Below are 16,828 nucleotides of genomic sequence, written 5' to 3' on the forward strand. Positions count from 1 at the left end.
TCTAACATTTTTGATTGAATTTATTAAATGTCTCTATAATTACTAGCATTATAGAGATTTAATAAATTCAATCTCTTCTAAACATATATTGTCCATTTAAGATATAATTAGCAAAAACGAGCAATAGAGACCCTCCACCACCTTCGCCAATTTTATCGGCGATCCTCTTTTCTTTGTAAGTGTACGCACTCATAAAACAAACGAGTTACTAATAAATTTAGTAGTCCGTTTTTGCAGATAAGTGTATCTTTAATTTATCTTTAATTTATTTTTTTATTTTTATTATTTAATTATTTTATTGTATTTCGCTAATGAAATTGCAATAACTTTTTAAATATTATTTTTTATTGTATTATCTAATTTAAATAAAAAGAGAGTTCCCAGCAAACGAGAATGGATTGAAATGAATTGAAATGGATTCAGATTTTCAGAAATATTGATTCACGAATGTTAAAATAAATTTTCAATCCTGAATGCATTTTTATTTATTTATAGGAATTACATGGAGCATATCACTATGCCTTTCAATCTAAAAATAATATTAGCTTTTTCAAAAGCTTGTACAAAAACACACAATTGTGAATACTGTTCAATTCAAAATTTTAAATAGGAAATATAGTTTTTCAATCCAATTGCATCCAATTGAATCTAATTGAATTCAATTAAATCCAAAAAAAGTATTCGCTATTTATATATATATATAAAATACGCATTCTGATAGAAAAAAATTTCAATCCATTTTAATCCATTCTCGTTTGCTGGGTTACTTAAAAATTATTTAAAAATTTTATACAAATTTATTTTTGCTAAAATCTTTAGAGAATATATATAATTATTTTAGAGAATATAAATAATTATTTTATTTAAATTTTAAGTAACTCTCCTTTTATCTAAATTAAATAAAAGAAGAGCTATTTAAAAATTATTTTAATATTTTATACAAATTTATTTTTATTAAGTTCTTTAAAAAAAGTATATTATTTTAGAGAATATAATTACTTTAGAGAATACATAATTATTTTATATAGAAATATTTTATATATATATATATTCAAATCATTATAGTTAACAATGATTTAAAAATAATCATTTTTAAATCATTGTCAAATAAAATGATTTGAAAACAAACAAAAAAAGGTTAATTTTACATAAGAAAAAAATATTTACCTCAAGATTGCTTCGCCGATGTCTAGTGCCTCTCCCAGATCTCCTCCTCTAAGAATAAAGTTGACATCCTCTCGCACAGGACACTCGCGCAAAACACTCGCGAATAATACACTATAATCGCGCGCGGACTATTTGAATCCGATAACTTAAACGGCACTCCCGATGCAAACGCGCGCCGCGACGAACTGGCTGCAGTTCGTTCATTTTCAAATAAATCGGCGACGAGGGTACGTTAGCTTCCCCATTGGATTTTTACACGAAAAGCACGATTTTATTCAATATCTAAAAATTTATCTAGATATATACATATTCGAAAATTTTTAGATACTTGAAAAAAATCATCTTCGTGTAAATATCCTCTGGGTACTGAGCCCCCTCACCACGTGATGAGGGGGTATCTTCAAGGTGTACTTGTGAGAGGGAAGGTAATCTGAAAAATGTAATATGTAACTATTATCTATATTACTATGCAATTACTATGCAATCGGTTAACTTTTAGAAACGAACATCAAACACACGTCTGCAATTCGTTATTATTACGAAATAAAGTCAGAGCAGATAAAAGGACTGAATCTTTTATTTATACACATAGATGATGTAAGATATGATTAGAGTCAATAAAATAGGCTAGGATTAATAAAAAAGAGAAATGTTTCTTTTATTAACGATAAATCGTTCCAAAGCTATGGTTAATTTTTTAACGAATCGTAACAAAGATGTACAAAAACAAAAAATTAATTAAATTATTAAACTGCATTAATTATGAAAGCAGAAATTGCATGAAAGTATTCATATTAACATTGCTTTTTATGATTCGTGTGTGATACAGTTCGTATAGACAAGTAGTCGTGTCGCGTGCCGTTCTTCTTCACATTTTTTTTCGAAAAGTACAATCATGAAAAATGTTAGATATGATACGAAAGTTATATTTTATAAATATTCACATGATATGATTGCTAATATGATTAATTATTCAGAAAGTTTCGTATTATATTTAGCGATTATTTCAAAAAGGAATGTAAACAAGGGCGGCACGTAACACGGCTATCTACCTGTACGAGCTTTGGTAAGAGAATGTTCGCACGGTAACAACGCGTAAACAACATGACGCGCTGCTCCGTGTCACCCCATACCATCCCCAACCGAAGGTCACGCGCCAACCGTCTAACTGTCGAAATACTAACGTTAACGCCTATTACAAAATCTGTAAAATAATTTATTCGTTACGTTTTAATATTCTTCGATGAATATTACGCGATGTTTTATTATACGATTTACGTTTTATTTTTTGAATTCGTTACACACACAACTCTATATCTTAGACCGATATTCACAGTCAGAGTATTCATATTCAAGACCGTCTTAAGTATAATTTTAAGAAGTCACGAATCAGAGGGCTGTATTAGTGTCTTAAGACATTACTTAAGACAGTCTCGAAAGAACGGATTATGAATACCGTCCTGGGATATCTCTAATTTATATATCTGCAAATGTATAACATGAATTCTATTTATATCATTATTATACTTAGTCTAAATTGTTTTATAATTTAAAAAATGTTTGCGTCCTTTCTAAATCTTTACTTAAAGAATGTATAACTTATTATTAATCTTTATTTGAATGTAAATCATCAAAGAGAGTAATAAAGATTGAGATATAACTCTGAGTACACACCTTATTAGTTATGAGCAACATTACTATTTGGGCATCCTTGATTAATTAATCATCAATTCGCGTTCGTGAATATCTCATTTTCGTAGATTAAATGCGGAGCAACTCACACCACACATCCGTCTCGCCGCGAAGTCGCCGAGCGAATGCCGAAGTGATGACGATCGACCACCGCACCTTGCCCCCCTACGCCTTCGCTCCGCGTCCCACCGCTTTTCGTCGCCCGTGACCCCCTTCCCCTACCGAGCTTTTCGCCAGATGTTGTTTAGATTACACCCAACTATCGCGTATTCAAACGACGAAAAATATTCAACGATTTATTCAACGACTTATATAATTATATTTTTCATATTTTACATGATTTTGACAAACGGATATCGCCGTACATTTCGCGTTTTGCTTTGTGGCATCTCGGGCACAATCCTATATTATTTGCATGGTTCTCTTAAACGAATTAGTAATTATTCGCGTGAGATATTTTTGATATTTTCAATAATTCTCAATTTTCATAATTCTTTTTAATGATCCATACTTCAATAAAGATTGATAAAATATTCTATATATGTTCTTTACATAAAGATAAATGCAAATTTTTTTAATATCGTGAAACAATTTGTGCCGAATACAGTTTTAGCTAAGATTACTAAACATCTTGTTAATCATTATTTAATTTTACAGTTAATAAATTAATTTAAGACACTACTTTAACGCCGATCATGGCTCGATAAAATAACGTACGAATTATTTAAAATAAAAAAATAGAAAATAAGTTTCAGAAACTTATTTAAAATATAAAATCGTAGGAATATGTGCAAAAAGCAGGTGCAAAAATAAATTGTTTAAAATAAAAGATATAAAATAGTTTCCGGAAACTTATATATAATATTAAATAAGAAATAAGTCAGAAGTGTAGTTATTTAAAATAATGAATTAATACTAAATAACGCTTATAATTTCTTTATTTAAATTACATACTTTAATTTTCGCCGCTTTTGCAAGTAAATAAAAATTATTAAACGGTTCTTACGGACATTTTGACATCTTTAGAAAGTATTTGTAAAGTTGTATATTTATAACAAATTGTATATAAATTGTTATAACTAAATATAGTTAACAAAATGAGGAAATTCTATTTTTTTATACAAAAATGTAAAACTCTGAAGCAAAAATATTTAATGGTTATATGTTTCAATATCTTAAAGTTGACATTCAAAACTACAAAATGAAAAACCGTTCAAGTTTTGCTGTTTAAAAAATTTAATTATTTAATAACTCAAAGATTATATTTTTTAAATAATTATAATAATTTTAAGTAATAATTTTAATTAATTTATAACAATTTATATACAATTTGTTATAAATATACAACTTTACAAATACTTTCTAAAGATGTCAAAATGTCCGTAAGAACCGTTTAATAATTTTTATTTACTTGCAAAAGCGGCGAAAATTAAAGTATGTAATTTAAATAAAGAAATTATAAGCGTTATTTAGTATTAATTCATTATTTTAAATAACTACACTTCTGACTTATTTCTTATTTAATATTTTATATAAGTTTCCGGAAACTATTTTATATCTTTTATTTTAAACAAGTTTTTTGCACCTGCTTTTTGCACATATTCCTACGATTTTATATTTTAAATAAGTTTCTGAAACTTATTTTCTATTTTTTTATTTTAAATAATTCGTACGTTATTTTATCGAGCCATGATCGGCGTTAAAGTAGTGTCTTAAATTAATTTATTAACTGTAAAATTAAATAATGATTAACAAGATGTTTAGTAATCTTAGCTAAAACTGTATTCGGCACAAATTGTTTCACGATATTAAAAAAATTTGCATTTATCTTTATGTAAAGAACATATATAGAATATTTTATCAATCTTTATTGAAGTATGGATCATTAAAAAGAATTATGAAAATTGAGAATTATTGAAAATATCAAAAATATCTCACGCGAATAATTACTAATTCGTTTAAGAGAACCATGCAAATAATATAGGATTGTGCCCGAGATGCCACAAAGCAAAACGCGAAATGTACGGCGATATCCGTTTGTCAAAATCATGTAAAATATGAAAAATATAATTATATAAGTCGTTGAATAAATCGTTGAATATTTTTCGTCGTTTGAATACGCGATAGTTGGGTGTAATCTAAACAACATCTGGCGAAAAGCTCGGTAGGGGAAGGGGGTCACGGGCGACGAAAAGCGGTGGGACGCGGAGCGAAGGCGTAGGGGGGCAAGGTGCGGTGGTCGATCGTCATCACTTCGGCATTCGCTCGGCGACTTCGCGGCGAGACGGATGTGTGGTGTGAGTTGTTCCGCATTTAATCTACGAAAATGAGATATTCACGAACGCGAATTGATGATTAATTACATAAGGATGCTCAAATAGTAATATTGCTCGAAACTAAGGTGTGTACTCAGAATTATATCTCAATCTTTATTATTCTCTTTGATAATTTACGTTCAAATAAAGATTAATAATAAGATTAATAATATACATTCTTTAAGTAAAGATAAATGCAAACATTTTTTAAATTATGAAGCAGGACTAAATATAATAATGTTATAAATATAATTCGTATTATACATTTACAGATACATAAATTAGATATCCAAGGACGATATTCACAGTCTGTTCTTATTTCGAGACTGTCTTAAGTAATGTCTTAAGACATTAATACGGCCCTCTGATTCGTGACTTCTTAAAATTATACTTAAGACGGTCTTGAATATGAATACTCTGACTGTGAATATCGGTCTAAGATATAGAGTTGTGTGCGTAACGAATTCAAAAAATAAAACGTAAATCGTATAATAAAGCATCGCGTAATATTCATCGAAGAATATTAAAACGTAACGAATAAATTATTTTACAGATTTTGTAATAGGCGTTAACGTTAGTATTTCGACAGTTAGACGGTTGGCGCGTGACCTTCGGTTGGGGATGGTACGGGGTGGCACGGAACGGCGCGTCATGTTTACGCCTAGTTATCGCGCAGTTATTATTCCCTTACCGAAGCTCGTACAAACAACGTAGCTGTGTCGCGGCTTCTTTTCACATTACTTTTTGAAATCTTTTTCGCGAAGAATGTCTAATACATACGAAACGTTGTATTATACTTTATGAATAATTATTCATACTAGTGATAGTATTATATGAATATAATACAACATAAAATACAACATTCCGTATTATACCTAGCACTTTTTGTTATATATTAAAAGAAATGTGAAGAGCGGCATGCGACACAGCTACTTATCTGCGAATGGTATCACGCGAGTCATAGAAAAGCAATCTTGATATGAATACTCTCATTCAAAGTCGCAATTCTTGTTTTCACAATTAATACAATTTAATAATTTAATTAATTTTTTGTTTTTGTGCATCTTCCGTTACGATCCGTTAAAAAATTAACCGTAACTTTGGAACGATTTATCATTAATAAAAGAAACATTTTTCTTTTTTATTAATCTCTAGCCTATTTTATTGACTCTAATCATATCTCACAGATCTCACTATCTATGTAAGTAAAAGATTCAGCCCTTTTATCTGCTCTGATTTTAATTCGCAATGATAACGAATTGCAGACGTGTGTTCGTTTCTAGAAGTTAATCGATTGCATAATAATTGCATAGTAATAATAGCTATATATTTTATTTTTCAGATTATTTTCCCTCTCCTACACCTTGACGTGGTGAGGGGGCTCAGTACCCAGAGGATATTTACACGAAAAGAATGGTCTTTCTCAAATATCTAAAAATTTTCGGATATGTTTGAATGTATATCCAGATAAATTTTAGATAGTGAGTAAAATCGTTCTCTTCGTGTAAAAATCCAACGGGGAAGCTCCTAACGTACCCTCGTCGCTAATTTATTTGAAAATGAACGAACCGCAGCCGGTTCATCACGTCGCGCGTTTCGGGAGTGTCGTCAAGTTATTGGACTTACATTATAATCCGCGCGCGATTACAGTGTATTCGCGAGTGTTTTACGCGAGTGTCCTGTGCATATTTTGAGAGGAGGTGGAGGTCTGGGAGAGACATCGGGCACCGGTGGAGCAACCTGGCGGTAAATATTATTTTTTATTTGTGTTTTTCGCTTGTTTTTAAATCATTTTATTTGACAATGAGTAAAAAATGATTATTTTTGAATCATTGTTAAATAAAATGATTTGAATAATTCTCTATATTCTATAAAATAATTCTATAAAATAATCATATATTCTCTAAAGTAATATATATATTCTCTAAAATAATTATATATATTTTTTAAAGATGATCTTAGCGAAAATAAATTTGTATAAAATTTCCAAGTAATTTTTTAATTTAGATAAAAGGAGAGTCACTTAAAATTTTTAGATAAAATAATTATACATATTTTCTAAAAAATAATAATTATATATATTCTAAAACAAAAATAAGAAAGAACATACTGCCACATGCGCGAGTTATTATTCGCACAAGTCATATATTTAAAAAGATCTTAGCAAAACTAAATTTGTATAAAATTTTAAAATATTATTTAAATTACTTGAAAATTTTATACAAATTTATTTTTGCTAAGATTTTTTTAGAGAATATATATAAATAAAATTTAAACAAAGTTATTGGAAGTGGCTCGGTAACATCAAACAAAAATAAGAAAGCGCATACAGTCACATACGCAACTTATTATTCGCACAAGTCATATATCTAAAATATAATTACATGTAAACGTTTCGATCAAATTATGACTATCAGCACAATCAAGAGAATGCAAATGTTAAAAAATATAATTTAGCACATTATATATATATATATATATATATATATGTGTGTGTGTGTGTGTGTGTGTATATAGGATATCGCAGTATGAAATTCCAAAAATTAATCCTGCCTTCGTAATCTTTTTTACAGTGAAATTAAGAATTTATTCTTGATAACTTGTATGTTAATCTGTGTTTTAACATACAAGTTATAAATATCAAGAATAAATTCTTAATTTTATTGCAAAACAGATTATGAAGACAGAATTAATTTTTGGAATTTTGTACTGCGACATCCTATATATAATGTGCTAAATTATATTTTTTAACATTTGCATTCTCTTGATTGTGCTGATGATTGTCACAATTTGATCGAAACATGTAATTTTATTTTAAATATATGACTTGTGCGGATAATAACTTACGTACGTGGCCGTATATTCTTTCTTACTTTTGTTTTACAATATATATAATTCTTATTTTAGAGAATATGTATAATTATTTTATCTAAAAATTTTAAGTGACTCTCCATTTATCTATAAATTAGATAAATGGAGAGTTACTTAAAAATTACTAGAAAATTTTATACAAATTTATATTTGCTACGATTTTTTTAGAGAATATATATAAATAAAATTTAAACAAAGTTATTAGAGGTGGCTCGGTAATTCTTAATTTCAATATTAAAGAGATTACGAGGCAGGATTAATTTTTGGAATTTTGTACTGCAACATCCTATATATATAATGTGCTAAATTTACATGTAATTATATCTTAGATATATGACTTGTGCGAATAATAACTTGCGTATGTGACTGTATGCGCTTTTCTATTTTTGTTTTATGTTATCAATCCACTTCTAATAACTTGTTTAAATTTTATTTATATATATTCTCTAAAAAAATCTTAGCAAAAATAAATTTGTATAAAATTTTCAAGTAATTTAAATAATATTTTAAAATTTTATACAAATTTATTTTTGCTAAGATCTTCTTTAGAGAATATTTATAGAGGAAAGTCACCGATACTGACATAGATCTCCTACAGTGACACCCTCTTATTTCTCAGAAACTAATTATTACACTTTATTAATACTAATACAATCATGATCTGTTTACCTAATTAAAGAAGTACAAACTCATAGTTTGTATATTTGTGGCTTATTTCTATACCAAATCAATTAAAAAAATTCTACGATAGTGAAAATAAAATTTTTACGATTTTCTTTTGTAAATTGCGTAGTTTTAAAAAATAACAGTGACTATATTATCGATAATATTACGTTATTCTAAATGCTTGTAGTTTCCTAAAAATCAATTTTATGTTATTTTTTTCTTTTAGTTTATATTAGTTTTCTATTAATTTTTTTGATGTGATTTTAAATATAAAATTGGGATGCAGTGTAAACCACCACACCTGTCTGTAAAACAGATCATGATTTAATCTTTATAATGATGTTACTTCATAATGTCAAACAGCTTTATTGGAGCTGAAGACAATCGTTCATATATAGAATACCTCTTGAAAAACAATCGCATAGCATATTTGCATCTTGCAGAGAGAACAGAATAAAGTAAAAATATACATATACTTCAATAAAAATATTTTATAACGAAGAGAGTGAAGAGATTCTATATATTTCTTAATATCTTGTATACATTCACTTGTAGGTACTCTGTACAGATAATTCCTATAAAAGAAAAAAAAATAGGAATACATAACACTATTGCCTATTGTGTTAGTTTTGGAGCACATTTTGTCAGACATTTATGTTTGCTTACCTTAAAAATTAATTATTGTTAAATTGCAAACATTATTATAAAAATTGCTTATGCTATCTGTTGGAAAACACTTTTTAGTTTGTACTTATGTTTTTAAAGTTTCATTTTTACCTTTTGTTTTAGAAATATTGTCTAAAGACAAAGTGATATGTCGGAATCTGTGACTTTCCTCCAATTATTTTCAAAAAAATATATAATTATTTTAGAGAATATATAATTGTTCTATATCTAATTAAATAATGGGACACAAAATTCGATGCTTACAAAAATTATATTTGTAGAATTGCATAATTATTTTTAAGCAAACTGCATGCGTTTATATAGCAGTTATTTTTTAAAGTAATGATTATTTCTTTATTCTGTTTTAATTTGGATTTTAATTCATTTGTTACAGAATCATCGTAGCGACGTTGCAGATATAACTCCACTGTTGCGCATCGGATTGGTGAGTGGCAATTTTTTCGATATAAGGAAATAGTTATTTTATTTGAATTTCAACGTGTTATTGCAAGCGAGTTTGAGAAATACCAAGCCCAATGAGCAAAATGTCTAAAATCGACGCATAAGACAACTTTAATATATCTTTCAGAATTCTTTGTAAAATATCTTAAAGATGTTTCTTAAAGAATTCTTAAAGATATCTTAAAGTTGTCTGCATCAATTTTAGACATTCTGCTCATTGAGAAGTAGGTTGTTGTGTGATACCAATCTAAGTTTATAAAAGGTAAAGTGAATATTAGGGAGGGTAATTTGCTCGCAAATTGCGAGTTCTTATATTTTTTGAGAGTTATTTAAAATTATTTAAAATAGTTATTTAAAATTAACAAACAACAAGGTTAATGAGAGACAGCGCGGATAATCAAACACAAGTTTGATAGATTAAAAAAAATCTACAAAACTTGGGCTTAATTATCCGTCCTGATTCTTATTAATTATTTATTAATTTTTTTGTATTTTAAAGATTGAAAGAGCTTGTTTTAATTATATTATTGTGCTTATTGCTTATTTGTTATTAGTATGATCGCGATTAAGTTATCCCACTGAGTTTATTAGTACGCGATAGAATATACGATTATACATTAGCTGCGTTCAGCAGAGAAAGCAGCTTTGCAATTGTTGTAAAATTCTTCTATGTGATTGGTTTATACATTTAAATCCATAAAAATCAAAAACAAGAATCAATCGTATTGAAGAATTTTACAACAATCGACAATTTACTTTCTTTGAACGTAGCCATTAACGTATATTATATATTCGCGGTTATTACATGTTTATAAAGTAATGTAGGTAGGAATATATGTAGGTGGAGATAGGTATCCGCGAATAAGCACGAATAAGTGAAAATACAAATAGGTAGGACAGTATGGACAGTAGGTAGGGATTATATAGGTAGGATGATAAGTATAAATACATAGGACTAAACACGTCATATATACACACTTGATAATTAGAAATGTGAGATTAAAAATTAAATAAAATTTTAAATTTATTTTAAGTTTTATTTAATTATCAGAATCCCGTTCTAATTATCGAATATAAAAATAAACCAAATTAATTTCAAATTTTATTAAATTTTCAACTACCCTGAAATTAAACTTTTTTGTAAAATTCTATATACGTACAAATTATGCAATGCGTTAATACTATAATTAACTTTATTGTAAATAAATGCATGTATAATAATATTAGGTACGTAATATAAAATTTATGTAAACTCTATATCCAGATGAATGCTATAATCATACTTTCTTTTATAATTTGCACAATTCTCGGGAAAAAATGTTATATATATGGACATATTTTATATATAATGATATATAATTGTATATAAAATATGTCAATTTTTTTTATACGATTATGTATAATTTTATATAATTATATATAATTATATTAGGTGTTGGAATTAATTCGTAGCGTTTTTAATGAAAGAATGTTATTTATTTCACATGAGCATTAAAAAATACATTAATGAAAGTACTTCCCATCACTTGTAAAACGCTACGAATTAATTCCAACACCTAATACAAAAAACATTTTTTCTCTGGTTATATATATACTAATTAATTATACATTTACTGGGATATATATATCTGTATTAAATATTCATTACAACTGCCATTTATCTTGTCGTAGTAAACCAAATTGTTGCGTAATTGTAAATTATACGAAATCGATGAAACATATAATAACCAAAATTGTTTATTGGTTTAATAAGTTTGATAAATATTTAAATTTAAAACTTTTTTTATTTAAATTTTATTTTGTTTATCAATAAATTATTAATAATTTTAGTAACTTCTTATTAAAAATTTAATGTTTAGAATACTCGTCATTTTTTCTTCGTATTTAATACAAATTTATTGAATAAGTCATAAAGATTGGAGCTTTGACTGAAGTTAAATATTAATTTTTACTTGCTTTTTGACATTTACATTTTTAACATTATAAAATTACAAGTATATTTTAGTGAAATTAACAATTTATTATATGCAAAGGTCTCATATCGCTATCTCTCGCGTCAGATGCCAATGATTGTGGTTTGTACCGATAGAAAGTCGAAATTATTTTCATCATAGAGAATTATTCCTCGTTTTATTATTCGTCGTTTTTTGTGAAGTTCATTCGCAAAGTCTAGTTGGTGCCTCTTCAAAGATTTTTATGCAAGATTGGAAATCTCGTGTTTTTTCGTTTGCAGTTACTAGTAACAATTTTATTAATGAGTCACTGATAATTGCTATATATTTTAAAGTCAAGTTGTAACATTAAATGGTAAATTTAATGATATATTTAGCGGTTAATTTAATGGTATATTTTAGCATATAATTTTCGCTTTCTTTATTTTATTAAATGTTCTCCCACTAGTAATAATAATGTTAGCAATAATACTGTCTTAATAACAACAGGAATTTATAGTATTATATGATTGATATATAATTATTATTTGTTTAAATTCAAATTATTAAGTAAATAAAAATTAAGTTTTATACAAATAATTTATTCATAATTTTTCGATGATTGCTCTAATAAAAATATGGTTACGAATGTATATATTTAATTTTCTAACTGTTATTTCAAAATTATTTTTAGGTATTGGACATCCCGCCATTGCAGAATATTTTTAATTTTTAATTTATATGTATATGCACTTTTCTATGATAAAATACTTGATATTATGAGATTATATTTAACGGATATTGATTTTTGTTGATATTTACATAACTTTTTTCAAAATTCTTTATAGATAACAATGTTATCGTGATCGATTAGTTGAATTTTAAATGTGTGGATACAAAAAAATTCATATGTCGAATGAGTACCCTTATATTAGCGGGATATTAATAATTGTATTAGGTGTTGGAATTAATTCGTAGCGTTTTACAAGTGATGGGAAGTACTTTCATTAATGTATTTTTTAATGCTCATGTGAAATAAATAACATTCTTTCATTAAAAAACGCTACGAATTAATTCCAACACCTAATAATTTTTGAAAAATAAAGAATTGTTAAATTTTATATAATAAATTTTTCACTATAATGTTCTTTAAAATCTCGTTATTATTGGGTTTGGCTCATCTCAAACAGTTGGTACCCGAGAAACTTTTGTACCCATACATATAAAAAATTATAATACGCATGTATTTTATTATTATTAAATATATTCCTTCGTAACCACTATTGCATGAGGCAATCATTCTATTCGTTTATTTTTAATAGGAGATGATTTTTAGTCATGTGTGGCAGAACATATTGTCTCGCGAATTTTATTATTATATTAAAGATATGATAAAAATGGTAATTGTAATTGACATGCTACCAAAATTATTACTGTCTCTAAGTAGTCTGAAAGATTCGGGATTCACACTGATTCAGTCCTGTAACAAGACCTGGTATTTGACGAATTACTTAACTTTTCTTTGCAAATGGATCTTGTAAAATTTATGTAGAATCAGAATATATTAAGTTCGCTTTCCACTATGAAGATTGTTCTTCTGTATCGGATACTAATCAGCATACCATGAGACGGAGAGATTTTGATATGATGAAATTATTGAGATAGTTATCTTGAACGCGATGAAAGTGCTGTTATAAATATATTAATGATTTTTTTATCGCGATATTATTAAATTTTATATTCGCAAATTAATAGTAAATACTTAATTAATATTAAATACAATCTAATTGTTGTTAATATTTTTTCTGCGTTTATCAATATTTCATTAAATATTTTTAGAAAAATTTGTGTTATAAAATTATTGCGATTTCATTAATGCGGAATACAAAATAATTAGACATAAAAATAAAAAAATAAATTAAAGATATACTTACCTGCAAAAACGGGTTATTAAATTTATTAGCTCGTTTGTTTTATGGGTGAGTATACTTACAAAGAAAAGAGGATCGCCAATAAAATTGACGAAGGTGAGTCTCGTTTTTGCTAAATTATACCTTAAATTGACAATATATGTTTAAAAAAGATTGAATTTATTAAAAGTCTTTATAATTGTTAGTAATTATAGAAATTTTGATAGTAATTATGTTTGAGTTATGTACTAGTAATTATATTTGGTAAAATACTAGTAATTATATTTGGTAAAAACGAGCTGAAATTTTGTATAAAGAAATATAACTTCGTAATTTTATATAAGATATTATAAGACAAAATTCATTAAATTAACTTGTTTGAATTTTCAATTTCATTTATTAAAATTCAATTACTTTTATTTACATATGTAGGAGATGCAAAATTAAAATTTTTTCGTTTAAGAAACTTAACCATTAAACTATCCCTCCTATAATCGGCACGCTTCTATCCTGAGGATTTAGTACAGAGACGAACCACATCTACTTTCGACGATACGATTTTATCGATAGTGTCAGAAAATGTATGTAGTCACGTAGTTCTCAAACTAAAAATGGATGTACTAGCGGTAGTGTACGGGCAATTTCGATGATAACAGAAAAAAGGCCGGTATAGCCTCTCTCAGGTTTCTCTCTGACCGAATACAAGATGTACACTTACCGACTAAAAAGTTGCAATAACTTTTTTTTTAATGGGTTTCGGAATGCAGTCTAATAAATTTATTCAATTAATATAATGAATTTATAATGAATTTATTTAATTAATACATTAATATAGACATTTTAATCCTAAATTGCGGATCGCAAACGTTCATTAGAAATTAAGAATATAATTAGATAATTTGGTCATACAATTAAAACAAAACGAAATTAAAAAAATCAATTCTGCGTGTATAACGGTGTCTCGTGAAATTTGTATATAGACGTGAGAAAATTATAATGCGCAAGTATATTTTCATTATAATTTTCATTATAATAAGTTAACTATAACAAATTATTTAAACCAAATTAAACAGATGTGTATAATAAATAATCAATAATAAAATATTAGACTTACGTGATAAACGCAAAGACTGCAAGTCGCTCGGTGAATATGTCAGTTCTATCTTTTGCTCTCATGTGACAGGCACAATCACATACTAAAGTATATATAAACATTGACAATTAAACAAAGATTGAATATTTGTTCGTATTGCATGTACTTACATGCTTCAATCAGCTCCTATTCACTCAACACGCTCGTTGAAATGAATAGGAGCTATGATAGGATGTTAGTGCATATTGGAGTATTTCTGGTAAAAAAAGTTGATAGAGAATGATTGAGAACGATAGGATTTCTATCAATTTGTATCATTTTCTATAAATTTATATCATTTTCTATCGTTGATTTTACGAGCATCACGATTGATCGAATATGAATCCTATCGTATTTTATCGGATTCTATAAGATTTGATTCAAATTAATGAATTCCAGATTCCATTCTCCTAACGGTAGGATTTTTCTATCGTTCTCTATTAACTTTTTTTTAGCAGGGATCCAAGCAAACCTTCTTTGTTTAATGTTGGCAAACAATAAGGATGTAATAATTCTGAAAACTGTGTTAAGCTGTGGTATTACAGTATTACATTTGTCATACGACAAAGCATTTCAAGCCTATTGATTGGCTACAGGAAAGAGAAGTTGACAAACTTCTCTCTCCTATATGGTCAATCAATGAACTTAAAATCTTTGTCGTATGACAAATGTAATACTGGTCTTACGCTGTGTTCTTACTGAAAAATTGACGCTTTAGATTGGGTAATAATAGTATACAAGCTTGCGATTGACTTGTAACTAATATAAAATAATCAATGTGATAACCTTAATTGTTTATATAGTTTATATGTTAGTTTATATGTTACACTCTCTAAATACTTATTATAATATTAATATTGAAAGAATCTCTGCATTAGTTTATTGTGTCCTTTTGAAATAGTAAGATCGCAATTATGCTGAAATATTCTTGATGTAAATAATTGATTGTGATAATACATTAATTATTGTTAATTATTATAAAATTTTATCTTAATTTTTCAACATATTTAGAGTAGACAAGTTACAAAGAAATAAAAAAAGTTTGTGGTTTCTCTAAATATAATATTAGGTGTTGGAATTAATTCGTAGCGTTTTACAAGTGATGGGAAGTACTTTCATTAATGTATTTTTTAATGCTCATGTGAAATAAATAACATTCTTTCATTAAAAAATATATAAAAAATATATAATAATAATATATGGAGAACAATCACAATTTTGTTTATCCTCACATAGGTCTCCAACATAGTTACGTTCAAAATATGTTTAATAAACATTAAAAATCATCTAATAAACATATAAGCTGAAAAATAAATGTTTACGTGTTTTAAATTATATATTTAATAAATGTAGTAAAAAACATTTATAGGACGTTTGTAACATCTATTAAACATTTCTTTTCGATAGTTTAAGATACGTTTTTATACGAAATATTTCAACGGTTTAATAAATATTTAATGTTAATTTTATTTCGGCATTTAGGCTGCGCGCGGTGAAGTGAGGGACAGGAACCAAATTGAAAAACAAGTTTAAAAGAATGAGTATATCAAGAACTAATGTGTTCAAATAATAAATATATACTTTATACATGTAACAAATATTTATTAAAACTTAATATATTTTTTTAAATAATTCTAAATTAAAACTAGAGTAATAATATCACAAATTGATCTCAATTCCCCGATCGCTTTTGTATGTGCAAATTCTGAGCACAACCTTATCCGGATAATGTTTCTTTATTTTATGGAGTACACAAATATGCGTCGAGCGTATAGGCCTGATTCAGGAATAATGAGAATACGTTGGCCAGGTGGAAGCCGTGGGGCCTCTGAATTAGACCTTGATCCGCCCACATCCACTTCTAACCCTCGTGAGATCCCAAGGCCCACCGCTGGCTATGGCACGCGTATAATTGGGCAACTCGTCCGATCTGATTATTTCAATCTTGCAGTCATAATGGGACCTGGAGGGCGCCAAAACAATTTAGATAAGGCTCATTGGAACGCGCGCAACAGA

At 27.3% G+C, this 16,828-nt stretch overlaps 2 protein-coding genes across 4 annotated transcripts in view; one reads left to right on the plus strand and one right to left on the minus strand.

The window, feature by feature from the left end:
• LOC105147616 (ring finger protein 220) overlaps nucleotides 1-2,984 on the minus strand; it is a 179,651-nt gene extending 176,667 nt beyond the window's left edge. The window contains exons 1-2 of one of the 2 annotated variants that reach the window (XM_087404967.1): nucleotides 2,842-2,984; nucleotides 1,168-1,597 (exon numbers count right to left, since the gene is read on the minus strand). The gene's annotated coding sequence lies outside the window, so the exon portion shown is untranslated. Of the gene's footprint in view, nucleotides 1-1,167; nucleotides 1,598-2,219; nucleotides 2,301-2,841 lie in introns of those variants that run through there. The other variant, XM_087404968.1, reaches the window with a different exon arrangement.
• A 2,132-nt stretch (nucleotides 2,985-5,116) lies between these two features.
• LOC105147509 (hypothetical protein) overlaps nucleotides 5,117-16,828 on the plus strand; it is an 83,140-nt gene continuing 71,428 nt past the window's right edge. The window contains exons 1-3 of one of the 2 annotated variants that reach the window (XM_087406005.1): nucleotides 5,117-5,260; nucleotides 6,517-6,920; nucleotides 9,772-9,822. The gene's annotated coding sequence lies outside the window, so the exon portion shown is untranslated. Of the gene's footprint in view, nucleotides 5,261-6,516; nucleotides 6,921-9,577; nucleotides 9,823-16,828 lie in introns of those variants that run through there. The other variant, XM_087406006.1, reaches the window with a different exon arrangement.

Source organism: Acromyrmex echinatior, chromosome 4 (assembly GCF_024713525.1).
Source record: "Acromyrmex echinatior isolate Ae372 chromosome 4, ASM2471352v2, whole genome shotgun sequence".
NCBI classification, from domain to species: domain Eukaryota; kingdom Metazoa; phylum Arthropoda; class Insecta; order Hymenoptera; family Formicidae; genus Acromyrmex; species Acromyrmex echinatior.